This window comes from Cygnus atratus, chromosome Z (assembly GCF_013377495.2).
Source record: "Cygnus atratus isolate AKBS03 ecotype Queensland, Australia chromosome Z, CAtr_DNAZoo_HiC_assembly, whole genome shotgun sequence".
Lineage (NCBI taxonomy): Eukaryota > Metazoa > Chordata > Aves > Anseriformes > Anatidae > Cygnus > Cygnus atratus.
The window spans coordinates 80,280,586-80,301,820 of record NC_066396.1 but is presented as its reverse complement, the minus strand read 5'-3'; the positions used below and the strand labels follow the sequence as shown (position 1 = coordinate 80,301,820).

The 21,235-nt window shown below is 34.2% G+C and overlaps 1 protein-coding gene across 23 annotated transcripts in view; it reads left to right on the top strand.

The window, feature by feature from the left end:
- The window catches only part of MEF2C (myocyte enhancer factor 2C), a 131,611-nt gene that overhangs the window by 10,492 nt on the left and 99,884 nt on the right, over positions 1 to 21,235 (top strand). For 3 of the 23 annotated variants that reach the window (XM_035563241.2, XM_035563232.2, XM_035563228.2), the window contains 2 exons: positions 38 to 171; positions 525 to 618. The exons of 18 other annotated variants lie outside the window; for them this stretch is intronic. The gene's annotated coding sequence lies outside the window, so the exon portion shown is untranslated. Of the gene's footprint in view, positions 1 to 37; positions 172 to 524; positions 619 to 10,834; positions 10,926 to 21,235 lie in introns of all 23 variants that reach the window. 2 more of the 23 variants (XM_050716599.1, XM_050716598.1) reach the window with 1 other exon arrangement.

The window sequence follows — 21,235 nt, the reverse complement described above, 5'->3', positions numbered from 1 at the left end:
TGCAAAAGTGATAGAATTTTGTCATTTTCTCATATAGTTACATTGCTTCTTCACTTGCAAAGAGAAAGTAAATTTGAAAGAGAAATAGAAGGAAGCATTGAGAAGAATGTTTAAGAAGTGTAAGACTGTTACTTATTACTCTGAAATACAGCTAAATAGGACTCCACTAAGGTGGGTTTTGTTAGTTGTTTTTTTTCTTTTTTTTGTTTATTTGTTTTATTGGATTTGGGTTTTGTTTTGTGGGATTTTTGTTTGTTTGTTTGCTTAACAGCTAAATATGTTTAGATTACGGAAATACATCCTAGGAAATTCTAGAAATACATTATCTGACTTATTTAGAAACTGGTCTGGATAAAATATTTGAGAACTGTTTATTTTTATATTGCATGGAATAAACTTTCTCAAAAGCCAGGTCTCTAGCCTAGGCCGCTCCTTTTGCAATTTGCTAAACAGGTGACTTAGCAGTCACCTGTTTCAGCAGGGTAGAAGTACTTATCTCTGCCGTCTGCCACCTTTCCTGACAGTGGAAGGCTTCAAGAGTTTGAGCAGAGAAATCTTCAGAGATCCTGGCCAATGCAGCAGGTCCTGGAAAGTCAGTGTCTACTGCCTTAATTTAAGGTAACCATAAGGCAACCCGCGGATTAGGGATGGAATTGAACAGATGGCATAAAGCTCTTCTGCCTCCTTTTCCCAGGTTACAAAGCACTACTGATATGGTACTTGGATTCCAACCTAACAGGTCTTCCCTGGTTCTTCTTCTTTTTTTTTTTTTCTCAACTGTATAATTGTTTCAGTAAAGATTATCGTGAAAATTATTGTTAATCATGTGCCATTGCAGGAATTCACCTTTGCGATTGCTGTCTTTCCTCTCTTATCCTATAATTACAAAACATACACTTAAATAAACCGAATTAGAAATAACTTTATTTATGGTTGCTTTTATAGTCACTGAGACCATGCCATTTGTCAAACCCATGCTCAGCTAAATTTTACTATTTACTTTTAAGTAGTCAATCAATAGCTGTTAGCAAAATCTGTACAAAGGACAAGGGAGGATTGTGAAACTGCTTATAAAACACATCCGCAAAAGTAAATATAATGTAGAATGTTGTCCACGTGAAACATTACTTTTAGTGATATAAGTAACAAGTAACATAGTATGTGCTATTTATTTGATTTCTAGTAAAATCTTCCTCTTACTGACAAATACATTGTGATATGACATCATATTCAAAATACTGGTGCATTATTTTAATTAAATAAATTAGTTACTGAAGGATCATTACAGAAATTAAAATGTTCTGGAATGTATCCACCAGCACAAAATGCTGGAGGAGGTCACTTTTCATTTAAAAATTCCATATGGAGTTCTCAGTAGAGATTATTTTAAATCATTTTGTTGGAGTTGGGTCCCTGAAGATGCTGGAGGAGGGGAGCTGCAGAGAAACAACAGGACACTGAGGTTCTGTGGTCCTCTTGTAGAGCTGGCCCTTCCATCCCTTTCATCCAGGCATTTTATCTTTTGATATGTGCTGCCAGAACTCCCCTCTGGTTGCAGTAACCCTTGGGAATGCCTGGGCACTCAGTAGAAAAAGTTAGTACAGTTGGAGTATATTCTGTAAAACCAGCAGGAGACAGTATGTTCTGTTCGCTTTTGCTCAGGCCTGCTTTATCTCCGTCCATCTGTGTCCTGAATGTAACTTCTGTCTGTACCGAATAGGAGAAGTAGGAGAAACAGCATAAAGGAAGGCTTTTAGGAAGATGAGGAAGGATGTGGCAATGGACTATTTGGAACGATGTGGAAAAGAGTGGACAATCCACAGTAGTTGTACTTAAAACCTTAATCTTGGAGACTTCAAACAAATTTCCTACTGAAGTATGTAGAATTTGTCTTGCTCTGAGTAATACTTAATTGCTGCAGACACAGGGCAACAGTCTTAACAAAATAATACTTCTTTAAATGTGTTTTATACATAAAAGAAACTGATTTTGAATCAGTATTTGATGAGAACCTTTCTACCCTTGAAATACCAAAGCAGTGTTCTGTTTTTTCTTTTATCTTCTCTGTGTGTATAGGGTGCAGATAAGGAATTGATATAGCACCAGAACAAGAAAAAGCCAACTTATTACTCCACTGCAACTTATGAAATAAGTTTGAAACTGCACACTTACCCAGACTTCTACATGACACATTTTTTTATATCAGAATACTGAGCCAGGGAATGCATCCTTTCAGTGGCATACAGAATGCACAACTTTATCCAAAGCATACATACATAAATTTTAGAGATCAGAAATATGACCATAAATGTTAGTAAGAGCCTATGGACTGGCAGGTGCATTTAAAACTAAATAGAATGAAGAAGAATTTCATTAAAGTTCTTCAGAGCAGACACTAAAAAATATAGCCCCAGCTTGTTGGATTACTAGTACTTTTATTTACATGTGATGTGTTGGCAGCAATTGGAAATAATTTTCAATTGCATTTTAAAATGTTTATTAATTTGAAAATAATATTCCAGCTTTTTCTTAAAAGGAAACATGATGAAATGATTGGCAAGCTACCTAATTAAAGCAAAACTGCCTGTGATTACACGTACAGAAATTGAGACTGCCTACCTATATCCTTGGGTAGGTAGAAAGCTGCGTATCTTTGCTGGAGTAACAATAGATTTATTCCAGCTATGGATCTAGCGCTTCTGTTTTACTGTTAATGCTGCAATTAAAAAAAAAAAAAAAAAAAGGTTGTGCATAGGACAGAAACAGTATTCTTCTTCATTTTCTTTTGGTATAGGAGTTGAAATCTGTACTGATATTTTCAAGTTTTTTCCAAAACTTGATATTGATAATGGAAAATGAGGATCTATCTTCAGTACAAGTTCCAGTACTTAAATCCCCATCCAGAACATTGCATTTAGTTCACTTATGCTTCAAGTAGATATTTGTTGTAAGCTCCGTATTACATATTTTGGTGACCAGCAGAATAGTCACCTTGATTGCGTCCTTACTGAGGATCTCTGGAATTTCATATTTAAAAATAAAAATAAAAATAAAAGGAGTCAGGGATAAGACATGGTTGTTAAAAGCAATAATGCAAATCCTTATGACAGATACAAAGAAAGAAATAGAAAAAATAGTATTTTTGCAAGGTGTTTTAAAGCTTTTAGGAATTTTTTTCCTTCTTTTAATCCTGTGGAAAAATACTTCAGTCATCACACCAGGATGTCTCAATGGAAGTAGACTGTTCTTATTTAATTTTTTTATTTTTATTTTTTTAATCTGAATAACAATATGAAGCAATATCTGATGCAGCAAAGAGTCATGACACAAAAGAAAGATATTCTGGTCTGTTTTGAAGAGTAATACTTGTCATGAGTTTGGACAAGTGGTGATTTTCTGGCACTGCCTTCTGTTACAAGTCACAAAATGTTGTGTGTAAAGCAGTAGCACTATGTTCTACCACATTTTTCTATATAAGATTAAAGAGAAACCTGTCGTGAGACCATCACATTTCTTGACTACACCAAACAGGACATGGAGTAGCACTTCTCCAGATTTCTGATAAAAACTAATTTTGAGGATGGTCAGGAAGAAAGTATTTGTTCTTTCCTTTCACTCTACTGTTTTCCAGATGTGATCGGAAGGAGGAAGCTGTTCCACTAATGGATCAGAAGATTGCTCTGTAATTTAAACATCATCCTAAAAATAGAGCTTCCATATTTGATAGATATAAGTTCAAAATACAAGGTAGCTATTTCAAAAAGGCCTCTTGAAAAACACAAGTAAATCCATAAGTGTATAGTTTTGTGATATTCCCCTGCTGATACTTGCAAAAGAAAAGAATGAGCAACATTCTGTTTTCATATATTGGTTTAAATGGTAATCTTAAAAGCAGAATGGTTAAATAAATACCCATTATCATGCCCGCATACAGAACACTTTTTGAATGCATGGTGATGTAAACTAGATTTCTCAAATTAAAATAGAGGTTTTCTATTAACAAAGCAACCACAGTAAATTCAGTTCTGTAGTGTGCTCCAAATTTTAAACAGTATTCTTGAATATAATAATTTGCAGTGGCACATGAAAGCCATTGGTGATGATTTTCAAAAAGATCGGGAAGTGGAATCCTTCAGTATGAATTACACAACAGAATAATTAAAGTTTTAAAAAATATATATATGTAATGTATAGCTAGAACATATAATTCACTAATTATTGTCTCTACAAAATATATGTACTTTATCTGAGGCAACAGAAGCAAGAAATAAAAGTCTGCAAATAATGAGCAGAAGCTGCTCAAAAGTCTGAAGCATGCAATGTAAGAAGGGGACTCAAAAACTTAGAGGTTTTAGAACCTAACCTTTTTTACATTTAGAATGCAATTCAAAATGCAGCTGCAAACTTACTTTGTGAAAGTCTGATATGCAGTGTCTCAGTTCTCCAGGGGAAAAACAGATGAAAATTGGAAACTTTACTGAGATGCTGTAGAAGCTAAAATCTGTTCAGGATGCCAGAGTGTATATGCATAGATTAGAAGAGACTTAGAACAGCACGAAAAAAAGGGAATTTAAGTTTTAGTTTGCAATGTATCCCATTTTCTGCTGGAGTCCACATCCCCAGATTGTCTATAAATTCTATATAAGCACTGGTTTAACTTTTACTGCACAAACTCAGGATCTGAGAAACCTGATTTGAATTACTTCATACCCTTAATTTGGAGCAGTTCACAGAAAATACAACTCCTTTCTGGAATGGTCCGTAATCAGTTGGCTATAGAGAATTCTGCAAGAAAGCTACTCTCAGTTTCCCTATCTTAAGTCCATGCCATTTTTGTATAGATAATTAAATATTCATCAAATGAAGGGCTGTAATTGAGTCGTATTTCACTGTAATGCCATAGTTCCTTAGCTGTTGAGTTGTTCTCTAGCACTTTTATCTCTCTTACTCAAAAAATAAGTCTTTCTATGTTTCTAGCCTGTAATATAGCTTAAAACTAGTTTAAAGAGCTAATTCCCATGCAATGTTTTCCATTGCATTATCTGAGAAGTTTGATTTTACTTTATAAAGTACAATAGAAGAGGAAGAAAGTGTCCTGTTTTATCTTTACATTTACAAGTGTATTCATCTAAATATGTGAAACTGCTTCTTTTATAAACACTTCTGTGTCAGTCTTACATACCTTTTAGTGGTCTTATTCTTTCGAGTCTGTTTCTTGAATGGAGCCATACCACGTCTAGCAAAGCTCTGAAATCTTGGATAGGAATTAAAAAAACGAAGAGGTGCTTAAATACGGAGACAGTGAGCATTATGTAGGTAGATAATGCATTGATTATAAGTTGTTTGAGACAGGAAGTACAGATTCAGTGTGAGATACATTGCTCAGGGTATCCAAGAATGTTTTAATAAACTTTTATGAGAACAAACATTTCAAAAATAGCCATTATGTGCCTGTTGTCAGTCATCTACAGTGAAGCTTGGGTGGTCCTTTAGGAAAGACTATTGTGGCTTAGCACACATGCCTCTTCAGGCAATTTCTTGGACAGTTAATGTGACTGTTGAATATGTGGGTGTGAATCCAAACCTGACTTCCTGACCGCATTATTATGTTTGAATAAATGAAAAAGAATACCAGCTCCGGTTAGACGTTGTGCTGATATTCAGTCTTCACTAGTATTTATCCAAGAGCTTGAAACAGCTTATAAGTTGTAAAAATGTGTTGTTGCTTTTTTTACTTTTCTTTCCACCATAATTGGGAAATTCTGATTTCATGAATGCAAAGAGAACTTATATCTACATATATTAATGTTTGATTAGCAATATTACAGATGTAACAATATATGAAACTAAATTTTTTGTTCATGTGTTCTAGCATAACACCACTGACTTGATGACCTACTAAAAACTGCTTTATGTACAGAATTATTAACATTGTTAATTAACATACACCTCATTTTCTCAGTTCCACTCTGACACTTTTGCCAAACTCATTAGAAAAAAGGGTACCATTTGAATAGCATTTCAAAAGATCTCCTTATATTTTGTTCCAGACAAAATATACTCATAGTCATGAGAGTATGTAGAGATCTAACACCCCTTGGATCAAGAACATTATAAGCAGATTTAGGCAGTTTTTCATCCTCATCTGGGGATTAAAGAAAATCCATGGGTGGCTGCCATTCACATATCCTGAAATGAGGTGGAACATGAAGGGGCCTTATAGGCTGTTCTAGAGCTTCTCTGAGGCTAGGCAAGTATATGTTAGCTTCTCTCGGCTGGATGTTAAATATATGATGTAATGATATATATGATTTTTATAAATAATAATTTATGCCATTTTGCTAACATGATTCTGAAATACCATCAGAGTATTAGATAGTCACTGCATATGGAATGTATAACAGACTGTGACTGTTGGCCTCATGAGGCTTCCGGATGCTCTAAGTAGATAACGTTAGCTGCTTGGACCATTAGGTGCTATGCTAATCTTTACTCAGCTGGCAGTCATATCTTATTCCTGATATATAAGGCAAAACAGTGTGTAAAACATCAGTGTAAAGTCAGAAGAGTTTGTATGTCCTTGAAATTGGAATACTGTTTCCTGTTTTTGTTTAAAGAAGAAAAAAATGTTTCCATGTTTCTTTGGTTTATCAGTTGATAAACCAAAAAAGAAATGTGATAAGTTACTTTACACCCGAAATAAAAGATTTATTTTAAAGAGTCAGCAGATTCCTGAATTCATTCTTGAACATAAGCATGTGGTTCTGCAGCCATGAGGGGTCAATGTCTGGGAGTGTTTTTCAACTATTAGTGAAGATCAGGTGCTTTTTTTATTTGACAATATACAGTTACCATTTTGCTGTAGAAGTTCTGTATTGAAGACCGTAATTCATTGATCGTTTGTAGACCTCTTGGGCTCTCAATCCATATATTCAATAGTAAAACTTAGGAGGCTACAAGCAGCAGTAGCAAAGCTGACTTTGCCAATTTAACTTGTCAGATACACTAGTGTTGTAATGCTAGAGTACTAGCAGGGTGTTTGCTTAACATTCATTTTAGGTATAATCACATTTTAGTCTGAAAGCAGAACTAAGCACAGGAAGGATATTCTAATGTTTAGGATGGCAGCGTGCATTTGGGCAGTGTAGATTTAACTTTTCTCCCTAAACTATTTAGATGACTATGAGGATTTCACTTTGTTGGTGCATCAATTTTGTGTCTGTAGAATGAGGATTTTCCGAGGCAAATTCTATGAGACCCAGACAGTGTGGGAATGGTGGCCATATGAGTACCATGGGGAGTAAACAAGACAATGCACAGTATAAATATGTAGTTACTTTTGGAAAGTAGTAGTGTAAAGCAAAGCAGTCTGCAGCAGACTCGTAGATAACTTCACTTTTGCTAGAGAGCCTATTTTAATTAAAGTTTAGAACTTTCTGCTTCTTTCTGTCCATTTTTCTTCCACTTCTTTAGTTGTTGTGCCAAGGTATCCATGTGTGTTTCTTCCACTGTCATCTGGCCCATTCCCAGCAGATGCACACAATCTGTTTTGCTGTCACTGACAGGGCTCAGTTTATGGAAAGAATGTGACAGAACATGCTGCTGTAGTCACTTATACAGGATCTCTTTTCTAAAAAGTAACTGAGAATAAATTTGATCTTTTTATTTTTTTACATATTGTTCAGTCATAGGGGTTTATCCAGGCTACTCTGCATCAAATTAAACAGGGAATTTGTTTAATATCTTAGCTTCTTTTTAATTCCTACTTTGTAAAACATAAATTTTCCAATGTTTCCAATAATACATATAGGAAATCATCGAAGTAAGTCAGCAGACCTCTGTTTCAAGTGGTGGAAATCACTCCTGGCCATTCTGTAATAAATGTTGTAACTTTTAGTTAGAAAAATACTATAGTGTTTCTTTTAAATTTTATATTCCAAGTTTTAAATACTACTCAACATATGAAAATGCAGAGTCTTAATCATCCTGCAAGCATACAAAGAACATAAAAGGATATTGGATAAGGGAGTGTGCGTTCCTTCTAGTGCAAAGTACTTGTCCAGTAAGAGGTTGAGTAGATAGATATTAAAAAAACAAACAAACAAAAAAAAAACACTTTAAATGTTGTTATTGTTACCATGTATTGTTGTGTTAACAGCTACAGGTTCTAACAGATTTAGGACCTTATAGTGCAAACACACATGAATGGACAGCCTCTGCCTCAAAGAATTAATGGTGTGAACAAACCAGGATAAACAATGAAGACGGATGGAAAAGAAACGCAGACCCTTTTGCTATTAAGAATGTCTTGCAGTTCTTCTCAGTGTTCAGTAGGAAGAGTCAGTGTGCTAATAAAACTTCATGAAAGATGTCTAACCAACGTAATACTGTTTATGATATGATGGGGTTTTCCCTTTATTTCTTTGATAGTGGAAAATAAATCAACAGCTCAAATTAGGTAAAAATAACTTTGCCTTACTACTTTGCTGCCTTCTACCTCTGTCCCTCTAAGGGCAGGGATGACAATAGTAAATTCCACACTGGGCTACTAAGGTTACAGCCTGAGCTGTTAAAAAACTGTTAACATTAAATATGTATGGGCACACTAAATGTTTATTAATGAGTAGAATTTGTTTTACAAACTGATGTAGCCTGTAATCCTATGAGTTTCATCCTTAATGATCTAGCTTCTATTATTAAATTGTACTTTGTTCAGAGGTGTTGGTGTCTCTGCATTGTTTTGGGTTTTTCTTTATCAATATGTAAAAAATTAAAAAGGAATTCTTTGACAGTGGAGATCTCCAATAATTCCCAAAATCAAAGACCAATATAATAAGCTTAGTGATTTGGCTGAATTTGAAGTAGCTACATAAATCAAATATATTTAATGTCGTCTGTATTTTTAGGATGTATTTTTAAACACTATATCTTATCGGGGAGTTCTTTTATATACTTAAAGTTTTGAATTCTGGGTATCATATTTTTGTTTCTCAAATCATTTCAGACTCATGTTCTTGATAGGATACATATGTTCAAAAGGCCCATCCAGATATACTGTACAGTGGAAGGCTGCCATGTTAGCTAGGCTTGTGTTTTTTCTGTAAAATCACTTCCTGTGATCATGTACATATATTTATGCATGTGTACATGTATATAAAGAGTTATGTACATATGTACATGTGTGCTGAGTTATGTACGTATGTACATGTATGCTTTATATACAAATATATATGGTTTTCAAAAAATACATGGTTGCCTCTGGGTATGCCTTAGAACGTAAATAAAACTGTCAAAATGTCTCTTCACAGTTAGATCTCATAAAAATAATCAGTCCATAAACATGTAGTGCTCTTTATTTGCATGTATAAAGTGAAAGTCTTTCTTCTGTTACTCTTCTAGACTTACGGTTCTTCTATATTACGGTTAGGAATATAGTATTTATATATATATATATATACTTTTATATTTCTTTGTGTATGCCAGTATGTGAATTAAATATATATACAAGCATCCCAAACATATCTTTTTCTTGGTTTGTAGACAAGTTGGATTAGAAGATGCCTGTAAGCTCCAGATTCCATTACTATATTTTTAATGTTATTTTTTGTTACAAGCTAGATCTTTCTAGGATTTCTGCATTACTAATGACTTTTTAAATTAGTCCTTTTTTTTTTTTTTCTTTGGACAGGAATTGTTAATATATTTATCTCCACCAGACAAGCATTTTCAGTAGATCATTTATCAGACATAATGTGTGATACATTAAAAAGAATGATAAGAGGAAGTAGGGTCCTCAGATGATTTCTTATGCTTCCTGTCTGCAAGGCTGCTAAATCAACTCTAGAAGTTAGTAGATTGGCCTATGTAAAGTGAAAAGGAAAAATTAATACATTTCTAAACACGTAGATTTTTGATATGATATGTCACAAGAATTGACATTTCTATGAAGTGACAAGAAGAATGCCAAAGACGGAATGAAAGACTGTGATACCCCTTCATTATGTCAACTCGTATTTACCTTATGATTTTTTCAAAGCACTTTCCTGTAAAATTAGGCGTATTAATTATACTTTGTTAAACAAACAAACAAAAAACGTATAAACTGAACTGCAGGTCAGAATAGCAATATATTCCTTTTAGATCCAAATGCTAAGCACAAGAATCTCAAATCTGTGTGATTGGTGCCCCATGATCATGCTGAGAACCTGATACAGTAAAAAAGATTAAATTTACATACATCCAGGTTGGACAAAACAGATGCTAAATTCTAAATCTGAGGACTTAAGTAGAACTCTCTTCTGTACGTTTATCGGTGTCAGAGTCTGTTACAGGCATCACTGCTGGTCTTAGCTGTAAATGTGTTACGGGTGAGAAGATATAAATTCAAGTGCCTTATTGTTGTTGTTTTTTTCTCATACATAGCTGACAATGTCCATCTTAAAAAAAAAAAATCCATAAGGAAATGTGATCAGGTGATTAGCAGAAAAAAAAAAAAAACAGGCAGAGAACTGCTTTTCTACATTAGTTTACATAGAGTAGAGCACTTAGCTTTGTATTTCCCTTACTTTCATATGTATTGAATAGAGAATAGTATTTTCGGGCTCCCAATAATATTTAGGGAATAAATATTAATAAATATTAATAAACACTTAAGTGGTAGCATGAAGATATCTGTATAAACAGATACATAGAATAAACTGTCCTACACATTTACATTTTTTTGTTTTCTCACTGAAAAATATCGGGAGAGGTATTAGTTTGTTGTATGATTATACATTGGAAATTAAGATAAAATCAACACTAAAAAAAATTACACTTCCTTTCTGTTCTCAAGGTATGAACAACATGGGCTTTTGGACTTGAAAACACTTTTCCAGTGCCTTGCCAGTAGCCTGTTTCCAATGGGGGAATCACCCCTCATAGTGGTATGAGTCATTTTGTTTCTTTTTATCAGCCCAGATATGGGTCTTTCACGAGCAGAGACAACCTATTTTTTTGAAGTGACCTTGTCCCATAAATGTATTGCTCATGCAGTAGGGCTCTTCAGTAGTACTGACAGCTTGATTATCTTGGGCTAGTACCATCCCTAGTGAAGGCACTGTTTGTTTGGGAAATTTATTCTTTTTAAAAAGAACCCTACCCATTTTTATCTGTTTGCTCCAGGATATGGGACCAATACATTTACTCAAGAATAAATTATACTTATCCATGATCTAACAGAGAAGGGGACTGTCTGGTTAGAGTCAGAGTTGACCATTCACAGTTAACAGAACATGGATTTGGCTGTTGTCTTCTATCCATGATAGGTAGCATATCTATCCATATCTAGTCTTCTATCCGTGATAGACTAGCACAGATCTCATAAATAGAAGTTGCACACTGTAGTAGATACCTCACAATCCTTCATTTTGAATCTGGTCACTACATTCAAGAAACAAAAATGTCATTAAACAATCCTCTGGTTAATTCTGTTACGGCTTTCCATTTCTCTTACAGTTTGTCCTTGACAAAAATACAGACCCTATTTTGATTTTCTTTTTTAAGAAAAATTTTGTATTTTGTAGTTTACTGTTCACAGTATTCAGAAAAATTAACTTTGTTGTGTTACAATGGCTAAAGACAAAGCAGCCCTTTCATAGTAGCACTTCTTAAGTTATCTCCAAAGATAACTTAGAGCTATCTGATACTGTTATTTTTCTTTTTAATTGGCAGAGTTATTAAGTTTTCAAATACGCTGTCTCAATAACTGTTCCAATTTTTTGTTAGCTAAAAAATGTGAAAATAAAAATAGACAGATAGCTTTGTTGATTCCAGACCTATAACTCTGGTTTAGTTTGTTTGAAAACTTAACTGTTAAAATATGAAATGTAAGTAGTGGAAAATACAACGTGTTACAGCTCTATGTTTGTGCAGATTCCTGCTGTATAGAAAGTGTCCACCTGATGGAACAAAATGGAAGCTCTCCAGCATTTTGCATCAGAATTAGCAATATAAATTGCAATCCACAATATAAATCTACTTTCTTTATGTTTCTTTGACAAGGTATTAGGAGGAGACAGAACTCCAGTTCTGAAAAAAATAATAATAATAATAATTAGTGCACAAAAACTTACTCAGGAATCTTTTCAGTACTTTTCATCCCAATTAATGTCATGCCTAGCCAGACCACTGAGTACCTCAAGCAGCAAAGAATCTTGCCATTATGTTGAACAGGAAGATTTAGGGCGTTTCTGGAGCTGAGAAGAGAAAAAGTTCATTACAAGCTGGTAAAACAGATGTTAAAAAAACTTTTCAGCTTATCTTTTGGCAAGAAGATAATTTTCAAGCCTTCAATATTTGCTCAAATTTTGTGGCGTATATTCAGGGCATGCAAGACAAAGCATTTTTCCTCTCATTTATGTAAAGCATACTTCCTAGGAACAGAAGACAGCTCATGGGCAAAAAAAGATTGTACATTATTTATGCTTAAAAAATAAATAAATGAAACCACCAACACCAAAATAAATAAATAGATGAACACGACTGTAGCAAGCTGATCTTTCAGACTGTATCACCAAAAAGATTTGACCCACGACAGCTTTCAGCCAGAAGTGCTGTATGCAATAGCTTCTCAGTAAATCAGGAAACAGCTATGTGTATAGCTATTTCAGCATTATATTAAGCTAATGTTTTCCTACCCAATGTTATATAATGCCACTGAATAATCTTTTTAGAAAATTCAAAAATGCTCAGATCGTTTAAATACACTTTTCTGAGAAATCTGTTCCTTCATGCTATAAGGCCTGGTGACAGTGGAAGGTCTATCTGAGGGGTTAGAGATTGCATGGTGTTGCTTTCTTTGCTTATTTTCTTAATAAAATCTGTATATAAGCATACTTTTACAGTCTATATTCTGACTTGTTGGAGTCTGAGAAGTCATCCTGTGAAAGCCATTTCTCCTCCTAAGCTGAACTGATGTTACTAGGAGTTGCATTGTCATTAATGAAACTATCTTCGTAAGATTTTCTGTTCTTTTACAGAAGCCTGGTTAGCTCAAGAGAAACTGTTCTATGTTAGAATATTCACCAAATATGTTCAGTGAATTTCCTGACATCCTGGGGTGCCAAGTTTTCAGTATAAAGTAGAGAACGTTAAGGAAAATGCCTAATTCAACACAACAACCTCAGAGCAGAAAGTTTCTTCCTGTTTATATCAAAACAAGATAAAGATCCATGTTATGAAAATGTAAATTTGCTGTTTTGGCATACAAACCTACTCACTAAGATTAATGAGTTTTGGTGCACAGAGTAATCTGGGTCAGTTGTGTGGTTATGTTAAGATAAACCACCAAATCCTTAGTAGAGGACCTCCGTTATTTTCCCAACTCCTTCTCTAGACCTGCTGCATAACCCACACAAGTCTATTTGAAAATTATTCCTTTTGCTGCAAAACTTCTCTAGTTACTGTAAGTCAGAAGTAATAAGTGAAAAGCGGGGACCAAAAACTTTATTTTATTAAAAATGTAATTTTATAATCAGTATACTATTTTCAGAAGCTTCCAAAAATAAAAAATAAAATAAAATAACACTTGTCATTTGAGAGCTGCAGCTGTTAGTCTGTTGAGACATAGAGGGAATGGGGCATATATTGAATTATTCATGAAGGTTACCAGTATAGTTGACAGAAGTTCATCAGCTAATTTCCCCACTCCATTCTGAACTTTCTTTCAAACCCCATCAGGCTGTAAGAGTACAAGCTGTTACATTTAATAATCATGCTACTAGAAGTTTCCTTTAGTGTGTACATCACATAAGCTTTATCTTTAAAAAAAAGAAAAAAAAAGTTATCTATTGCTCACCGAAGGCCAAAAAAGATTTTGAGTACTGTAATTCACAAACAATGTGAATAAGCTGACATGCTTTCAAAATGTACCTGTTCTATATATGTATTAGAAATTGCATTTAATTATGCTTTATTACTTTAATGTAATTTGATGAACTGAAAAAAAATTATTGTGTAAATATTTAATATTTTCATTGTTTAAGATCACAAGGAGGTTCTGGGTGCTATTACCCCATATATTTTTCAGTTTATGGGTCAATTCAAAATGCACAAACGCAACGAACTCTTAGTTTGTACAAGGATTTGGAAATCAAATACTTTGTATTCCAAATACTAAACCTCATGCCTGCATTAGGGAACAACACTGTTGTGTAGAATGTCAGATTGATGATAAAAGCATTTTATAGCTCTTCAGGGCACCGCTGAAGTTCAAGGTTAGCTTCCAGAGTCCTTAAGTGGCTGCCCGTGCTGAGTATTGTAGGAATGCTAAATATCAAAGGCTTCAGCCCACGTCCAGTGATAAGGAGCTGTGTCTCTCGCCCCAGGAACTCCACAAGGGTAGCTCTGTTTTCATACAGGCAGGATTGCCAGCTACCTCTGTCTTAGCTGCAGTGAAAGCACACATCACACCAGCATGTATTTTTCACCTTTAAGAGTCTGCTCTCTTTTTACCTGTCATTACTGGCTGAGGGGATTTGAGTGCAGCAGGAAACTGTAGCAAACGTTCTGATGTCCAGTTCATTCCCCTCTCATCTGTGGAGATTTCTGCAGTGAACGAGATTGAAAAATGTCTTCTTAATGCTGTGCTTGATGCAGACAGTGCCCTCATTTATCCTGTGATGACCTCATAGCATCAGCACATGCCCTCCTGATGGAGAGGATTATTGTAATTCCCTCCTAGAAAGGTTTCCAGCAGCTCAGCTCTGTCACTTGCAGCCTGCTCAGAATGCAGTGACACACTTCCATACTGTCTTGAGCAAAAATGATCATCCCTCTTGCACCTTAACTCATTTGCTTTGTCTGCTATGAAGTAGCTGTTTGATTTTAAAGTTTGCTCTCTTAGTTTTGAAATCCTTAATGGTTTAGATCCTGGCGATTTTGAAGAACTCCTCCACAAATATCATCTTGACAGATATCACCACCCCCATAGCACATTTTAGGAATCTCAGCATCACATCTTAGGTTGGCAAGTTATGTCCTTTGCTGTGATAGGCCTTCGGTTAAGGAACTCCCCCAGGAAATCTGTCTTGAACCATATATCCTTATCACAAAACATTAACATTCAATTTAAATTTTGGCTACTTATTTTTTCCCCATTATTATTTTCAGCATGCATCTTATTAGGACTATAATTATTATGTTTGCTCTCAATAATTCTTGCTGGAGTCATTAATTCAAATTTTTCATTCCCTTATTTGTAGAGTAACCTCAGCATGTTAGTGGTGTAGTGTGGGAAAACGTTAAAAAGATCAGAATGTATATTATTGATAGTGACTTCTTAACGGTGAGTTCAGCGTTGCATAATAAAGGTAACAGCTTTTCCATGTTCACACACACAGTGTGTCAATATAATTGGTAACTAAATACAACACATGTGCCATTTGTACATTTAATAACCAAAAAAAAAAAAAAAAAAAAAAGAGTATTTACTCCTGTTCCTAACAAGGAATTACTCCTTTCTTCTTCCCACTCTGCAGTCTAACTCAAAAAGCTTCTGCTCCAGTTTTCAATGGAAAGGAAGTTTCTCTTCTTTGTTTGTCTTGCTACTTCTAATTATTGCAATTTTGGTGAGATGTCTACATCTATGTTTACAGGGTGTCTGATTTTTTCCATTGATGATAAATAAAGCCTTTGAAGAAGCTTAAACTAGATGCCAAAAGTTGATGTCCTCAATGAGTTCAGACAGATCCTGCACTTGTGGTCATTCATAAAATACTTCGTGCAACACATAAGACGTTGCTTTTTTTTTTTTTGCTTCACTATTGCATGTGCATTTTCAGCCCAATAATTAATTGTATTTTATATTCCTGAATTCTGTTGTGGAGTCATCTGAGACGTTTACCAAATTGCTTTAAATGTTCTTCCATGCACTGATAATCAGTACTACTTCTCATGTCAGCACTGGCTGTGTTCAGATGTGTGCAGCTCGTACCCACCAAAGATATATGAGTGACATCAAGGATTTGATCTTGCATTTCTAACGTACTCATTGATTTCAGGTTCTCATTGTCTTGCTTCGCTCATTGGGATGCAGTAACAACTTCTGTGATTTCATTCATATTAACCGTTACATGTGTACTTAATTTTAGGTACATGAACAGTTCTGCATCCTTCAGTGAACTATTCAAGTGTTTCAAATTAGGCATATATGTTCATGCTTGTGGGTTTGGGGCGACAAGCCATAATACTGTAGAGACTTACACATTTGTTCAAGTTTACTATTTTTGGAAGTTGTACCGATGTCACAATTACTTTCACCAAGTAAAATGCTCTCCACTCCGCCCCCCTTCAGCTTTTGTATGATTGGATGTGTGCTTATAAATTATTTGAAATCCTTTGAATTTTAAAGTATCCCATGGATGCAAGTTACATAAATAGTCTGATTAAAATGATAAGAATTCAGAACATTTTCTAAACTGTATATATTATTACAAAGTACAAGCTATTCTTGAGAGAAAGGAAAAAAGCCATGTTTTTTTAAAGTCAAATTTTGCAAATCAGTTATCTCCGGAAAAAAAAAAAAAAAAAAAAGGAGGAAGTTGACATGCGTACCTGAAGCTAACTTCATTATATTTAGATCTTTCTAAATTTAACTTCAATGCAACCTCCTTGTTCTGCTAGGTCAGCTAAATAGATGATTTTTTTAACAAGTGGGTTTTTTGGTCCTGTTATTTTTAGTAGTTTTCTAATGGATTACAGTCAGTGAGAATACTAAGGAACTTTTTTAGCCCAGGTAATTCTTGAAACAATCTGAAAGTATTGCACATTATTACTTTGGGATTTTACAAATCCTCATTAGTGGATAGTCTTTAGGGTAACTTAGTCTTAATCATGAGGCCTTTAAACACAGTCCCGGCAGAATGTGGTGGTTTTCAAGAGCAATGGTTCCTATGAGCAAATTTTATTGTGGCATCATTGAATACCTATGTTCTTTGGCTTCATGATTTATTCTCCCTAGATACAAAACTGTAAAAGAGATGTGTTAATCTATTTTTATTCAATGTACAGAAATAGCTCTGTTACAGTTTAGGGACTGAATAACCAATATAACATACTACTTGTTCTTCGTCATGCTATGCCTAATGCTCACAGTAAGGATATTGATCAATTACAGATAGAGATATGCAGCACATTTTACAAAGCATCACAAAGCATTACTAAATAATGCATTATTCTGTTTCAGGCTGTTTTTCCAAAGCACTGCTGTAAATCAAAATCATAAAATTGCTACATTAAATAATAGATAACGTGCTTCAGAGCTGTTTGCAAATACATACGAGAAATATCCTCACAGTGAGATGATTCAAAATTATCCTTAAAGAATTACATTATTTTATATGATTTTCCCTCTTGATTGGATGCTTAGGACACTGTTCTTGAGGGATTTATGCCCTACATAAGTCTGAATTTATACAACTAAAAAAGAAGTGTGTCAGAATGCAACATTTCTATCTAAATTAAGGGAAAAAGTTTTTTGCTCACTTGTTTTTCTGTCTGTGATTAGAAAGTGGCTGTTTTGCAGTTCAGAAAGGAGAATGAAGGCAGCTTAGCTTGCCCGTCTGGCACTTACAGTCCATGTCTGATAACCTAGGCTGACCCTGAACTTCACATTTGCACAAGTAATCATTGTGTAAGGATGAACTGTTCTTGAACAATTTCTCTAATATATTTGACACCAAAAAAAAAATGCTTTTACATTTACATGCTTTAACAAGAGAATGCATATTTTCTTTTTCCTCTTCCTTCTTATCTTGAACAAATGTATTTAAACAAGGCACTGCCCAGGATCTGCAATTCGATCTTGTTTGATCTCTCTCAGTCCTTTTTGTAGTACCCTGAGACTTGATGGAATGCGTAAGTCAAGGTAACTTCTGGAATCTTTTTCTGTTGTTAATTTTGACAAGTTCATGTGGTGTTGTTTAGTGACCTAAAAGTGAAATATTACATGTAAATTTATGGGGCTGAAGAGGGGGAACATATTTCCAGTCTATTGACATAAGAACTAAAATGATAAAATTTGCTCTATCATCAAAGGAGATACATGACTTCAGACAAAGTAGAGGTAAAAGGAGTGATGTCAAGGGCATTAACAAGTGTTCAGGTACTGAGACAGAGGACAATAGATAAGTCACTCAACCAACCAAGTCAGTTACTTGGTCAGTTCTCTGTTACTTAAATATCTGTGTGTTCTAATGAAGAATTATCTCCTTAGGATATTGCATATAACATTCACTTACATTGCAGTTTTTCTTAAAAACATACATGAAATCTGTGAAATTATTGCACCTTGAAAGTGTTTTTCTATTCCATTCCATTTCTTGTAACTAATGTAACTAAAGCATTTAACTATTATGGACGGCAAAAGGGAAATAAGATATATGTATATGAATGAAAAAAGTCAGAACAGAGATTTCAGCTATAATCGAATCGAGGGACCCTGCTTTGTCATCTCAGGTTGAATCATTGGTAAGCAACAGGACTAAAAGTGAACAGAAGTTGTAGAATGTGTTTTCTGAAGTGCTCTGTTTCAGCACAGATCTTTAAAAACCATCTTAGATTTACTGAAGAGTGCAAGGACAAAGCATTATATTACAGATTTACCAAATTTTCAGTTACAGGGAATCACTGTCATTCTTCAAATGCAAACTAGGATATTTTTTTCGTTATTATGTAACTGGCAGAAGAGGAGTGTAGAAATAAATTGCTTATTGTTACTGATCATTATTCCCCGAACAGGGAAAAAATTAAAAAGAGTAACAGGTGCACAATATTGCTGAGATTAGCCACCATTTCTATGCTATGCATATATTAACCCTTCGCACTTCTTGGTTTCATAATGTACATGATAAGTAAGACTACTGTGTGTATATAAACCCCACAGTCATGACAGTGGACCCAATTTCAGCAGTAAAAACTAAAAAACTATGCAGTTGATCAAAAACAATGTGACAGTTTATATTAATATTCATCCTATCCTTTTAAAAGGATTTAAGTTTATAATTCTTATTGAAAAGAATACTTTTTAATAATCTTAATGTACCAAGGATATTGCATCCTATTTTTCACAATCTGCTTTTCTTTCAGTGAGAATAGGCCCCTGTTATACCCTCCTTATGCCTAATTTTCAGTCTTTCAATATTCCAGAATGATTTTTACCCTGTCAGGTGGAAAATGCCATGCATTTGAGTTGAAATATGATCAAAATTGGGGGAAAAACTCCTTTTAATTTAAGTAAAAATAAAACCGTGTCATCCTATGCAATTTAACAACAAAATTGAATATAAGGTGTCCTTTATAAATTTAATGATAAATGAATTTATACAAGTGAAGCTTGTAGACTGTACCTTGGAAAGTGTGCGTTTTCTTTTTTATTTATTTTTTAATTGTAGGCTATAATTTCAGATTTTTAAAGTCTCCTATTACTAATAGCAAACATTAAACAACTTACTCCAAGTCACCATTGGCATTTGACAAATAGATTGAGATACAATACAGCCTTGGAAAGAGCATTTGCCCTTGGAGCTGTTCTAAACAGAGTACTAAGAAATTCAAACTTGTGCTGCATCACCACCTTTATCTTACTTAACTGCTTCTTTTCTTTTTAATCTTTTTGAAAGACAGTTTAATCTGATCAACCAGAGAAAAGTAACACAGTAAAATGTCTGTTAAAATTTGAAGGTTTGTGTTTTCTTGTTTTAATATGGTTCAATAGAAACTAAATCAGTGCATGTGCTATAATTTTTCCTCAAATTAGTCTCAGTTAATTTCAACTTCTACACCCACTGGAAGTTACTATTTCTGATTATTGTGTCTGACTCAGAATTAACATAAGGCACGTTTGAGGACTTTCTACCCTTTCAGTCCGATTGGAAACAATTTGACCACACCCAAAGTTGGCAGTCTTGTATGTTTTTGTGACAGACATTTAAACACAGAAGAAGCTTCTGATATCTTGTCAGATTAATTCAGAGTTGTTCAGTACATTATAGATACTGCCTTGTAAAGAATTATTCTTCAGCCTGACTTAGGCTAAAGCATCGCTTGTCAAAAATTTAGGAATTGTTCAGAGTTAATGATGGTTATTATTCCCCTGATTTAAACTTAGTTTCTGATGCTTTCTGCCCACTCCCATGTCACTTGTGTTCCCTCATATAGGTTTCCTTATTCTGACACATAATAAAAAGGATCAGATAATTCTGTTTGGTTTTGTTTGTTTGTTTATATTTATATTTTTATTCTTAATGTTAAAACCCAAATTTATCAAGGCTAAAAGCCATTATTACATGCACTTCTTTCATTGAACCTTTTCTTTAGAAGACTTCAATTGTACTTCAGATCTGATTTATTTCATTATGTGTGTAATATGCAACAACTGGTTTATGTTTTGGAAATTACAACATGACTTGAAGAGTAGGCAAGCAGATTTCATACCCACAGAACTTCAGTGAGAAGCCACGCATATGTAGAAGAAAATTTCTCCTAAACATTTTTCAGACAGTAGAATTTGAAGAAAATCTAGTTTTCATAAATATTTCAGCCTGTAAAATAGAGAATACCTCATCCAGCATCACTGGCAAAAATAAAAAATAAAAATAAAAAATCTCTACACCAAGAATAGCTGTATTGTACATGACAGAACAGTGTTACTAAACAGTACTTGTTAGTATCAATTTTTAAAAGTGCATCCAACTCTATCATATAATAGCACATACCTGTCTCCTGGTAAATAGCTTCATTGCTGTTGATCAGTGATCACAACATGAAAACTTGTCTTCTGAGCAGTTCTTGAAGGAAAATTTGATAACAGAGAGTTTTTTATTTAGCAGACATATCTGTTCCCTGTTTCATCTCTCCATCTCAAAAAGAGTATAGAGAAATTGGATTTCACCTATAAAGATGTTATAAATGGGTAGTGTAAAAAAATGTTATGCAATACAGAAACCTTCTTAGACTGACTGTGTCAAACTTTAAATATGATTGAGAAGAAAAAGTCTTGTTCTTTCCTGCCTCCATAACATTTTTTTGGTGTGGATAACTTTTCTGTGTAGTCTTTTTCATGATGCCAAGTCAGCAGCATAGCACGGGCTTTCACGTCCTCAGTGTGTGTCTCATGTTAATGCATTCTAATATTAATATGAATCTGTTTTTACGGAGACTGAGAATACCTGTTTCTGAGAAATAGATCTGGAAAATA